The 3,146-nt window shown below is 26.0% G+C and overlaps 1 non-coding gene across 1 annotated transcript; it reads left to right on the top strand.

Annotated features, from left to right (window-relative positions):
• The first annotated feature begins 1,736 nt into the window (after positions 1-1,736).
• Positions 1,737-1,808, top strand: Trnam-cau (transfer RNA methionine (anticodon CAU)). The gene has a single exon. It is a non-coding gene; the product is annotated as a tRNA-Met (tRNA).
• The last annotated feature ends 1,338 nt before the right edge of the window (positions 1,809-3,146 follow it).

The raw sequence follows: 3,146 nt of genomic DNA, 5'->3' as shown, positions 1-3,146 counted from the left end.
CTATTTTTTAGCTTAATTGATATAATTATATTCTTATTTTTAGCGTTTGTTTATAGCGTATATTGAGCGTATATATGAGCGTATATTTGTTTTTTTTTAAATATTTATTTTTATTTAATTTAATTTATATAATTTATTTAATTTATTTAATTTATTTAATTTATTTAATTTATTTAATTTATTTAATTTATTTAATTTATTTAATTTATTTAATTTATTTAATTTATTTAATTTATTTAATTTATTTAATTTATTTAATTTATTTAATTTATTTAATTTATTTAATTTATTTAATTTATTTAATTTATTTAATTTATTTAATTTATTTAATTTATTTAATTTATTTAATTTATTTAATTTATTTAATTTATTTAATTTATTTAATTTATTTAATTTATTTAATTTATTTAATTTATTTAATTTATTTAATTTATTTAATTTATTTAATTTATTTAATTTATTTAATTTATTTAATTTATTTAATTTGTTTAATTTGTTTAATTTGTTTAATTTGTTTAATTTGTTTAATTTGTTTAATTTGTTTAATTTGTTTAATTTGTTTAATTTGTTTAATTTGTTTAATTTGTTTAATTTGTTTAATTTGTTTAATTTGTTTAATTTGTTTAATTTGTTTAATTTGTTTAATTTGTTTAATTTGTTTAATTTGTTTAATTTGTTTAATTTGTTTAATTTGTTTAATTTGTTTAATTTGTTTAATTTGTTTAATTTGTTTAATTTGTTTAATTTGTTTAATTTGTTTAATTTGTTTAATTTGTTTAATTTGTTTAATTTGTTTTATTTGTTTTATTTGTTTTATTTGTTTTATTTGTTTTATTTGTTTTATTTGTTTTATTTGTTTTATTTGTTTTATTTGTTTTATTTGTTTTATTTGTTTTATTTGTTTTATTTGTTTTATTTGTTTTATTTGTTTTATTTGTTTTATTTGTTTTATTTGTTTTATTTGTTTTATTTGTTTTATTTGTTTTATTTGTTTTATTTGTTTTATTTGTTTTATTTGTTTTATTTGTTTTATTTGTTTTTTTTTGTTTTATTTGTTTTATTTGTTTTATTTGTTTTATTTGTTTTATTTGTTTTATTTGTTTTATTTGTTTTATTTGTTTTATTTGTTTTATTTGTTTTATTTGATTTATTTGTTTTATTTGTTTTATTTGTTTTATTTGTTTTATTTGTTTTATTTGTTTTATTTGTTTTATTTGTTTTTTTTTGTTTTATTTGTTTTATTTGTTTTATTTGTTTTATTTGTTTTATTTGTTTTATTTGTTTTATTTGTTTTATTTGTTTTATTTGTTTTATTTGTTTTATTTGATTTATTTGTTTTATTTGTTTTATTTGTTTTATTTGTTTTATTTGTTTTATTTGTTTTATTTATTTAGTGACATAATTAAGCCATTTCTACATGTTTTATATATATATTTTTTATTATACTAATATAAAGTTTTATTTCAGGACTTTTACAACAAAATAAAAACACTACGAAAACTTATAAATAAAAAAAGTTTTAAATTAAATTAATTCATTTATAACGTAAGCGTTCAAGTACGAGTATATTACCCGCTTTTGGGAATATTACCGGGAAGAATGGTAATTTACTGGTAATATTCCCAAATGGTAAAATACCGGTAATGGTATTTTACTCTCGGCACATCACTAACCCGGACTATAAATAGGTTGCGTTGCGGGTTAGGTGTTAGCTAAATTTGGCAACACAAGCATCAAGCAGAGTGGCGCAGTGGAAGCGTGCTGGGCCCATAACCCAGAGGTCCGTGGATCGAAACCACGCTCTGCTAGTGTTTTTTTTAAATAAGTTTTAAGAGTAATTATATTAGTCAATACGACGTAGTTTTTGCACAGAAACAGTACATCACAGCACTCATAGTTTCAGTCTATGTATTTGAAATTATCCCATACTTTCTTGACCGAAATGCAAGAAAGCATGCCGCAAAAAGTAGTCTAAATTCATCAAATAATTATAGGCATTCGATATAGGGGGTATTGTCTAAGGAGACTAAGTTTACAACACTCCAAGTAAACCCACTAACATTAGCTAGTATTTATATACCTAAGAAATAGAGTAGAAACCTAGGTGCTTTAACATTATTTTTATTTGTGGTTTCGTAGTTTCTCCACTAATTATCTGGCCAGAAAAATAAAACAGAATTCTCCATTAAAAATATTTCCAGTGCAGCGCAGCGATGTTCACTTGAAAAACATATAATTTCGCTATACAACTTGTTTGTGATTTGTACCCAGCTCAGACTTTCATCTGGAACCAGGGCTGCCTCTTATGAAAACAAATTATATTTATTTTATTTAAAAAAGTAAGTTTTTAGCAAAAATATCATTTTTGGTACAAGCTTTTTCCGCTAACTGTACTTTTCTTTCCAGAGGCAACTAATGCTCATCGAGACAATTCTAACAAGCCCGAACACAGTTAGGTTGCGTTGTTTTATAGCAAAGTTCCTATGACCACCTGTCTCCATCATCAGATCAGCTCGATGGTACCATAATATTGCACTGTCACCCGACTTACATATACAGGGTGATCAATCCAAATGGGTCAGTATGGAGAAGTCAGAAACTATGAGAGATAGCGAAATGTGAGCCAGTATACAATTGATCTGGAGACCTGTATAACACTGTCATTACATATACTAACCATCTGTAAAGCAACATGTTTGTGGCAGCCCTCGCTGTGTCGCCGCCGGCGTCGCTGAATACAAACAACATCCGTCCTGATAGCACGCATCCACCGCTGCCCTGTCACTCGCGTAGCGCACCCTCGCTTTACGTGAGCCAGTATACACTTGACCTGGAGACCTGTATAACACTGTCATTACATATACTAACCATCTGTAAAGCAACATGTTTGTGGCAGCCCTCGCTGTGTCGCCGCGGGCGTCGCTGAATACAAACAACATCCGTCCTGATAGCACGCATCCACCGCGGCCCTGTCACTCGCGTAGCGCACCCTCGCTTTACGTGAGCCAGTATACAATTGACCTGGAGACCTGTAACACTGTCATTACATATACTAACCATCTGTAAAGCAACATGTTTGTGGCAGCCCTCGCTGTGTCGCCGCGGGCGTCGCTGAATTAATACAAACAACATCCGTCCTGATAGCA

Source organism: Cydia splendana, chromosome 2, assembly GCF_910591565.1.
Source record: "Cydia splendana chromosome 2, ilCydSple1.2, whole genome shotgun sequence".
Classification (NCBI taxonomy): Eukaryota; Metazoa; Arthropoda; class Insecta; order Lepidoptera; family Tortricidae; genus Cydia; species Cydia splendana.
This window is presented reverse-complemented; position numbering and strand designations above follow the sequence as displayed.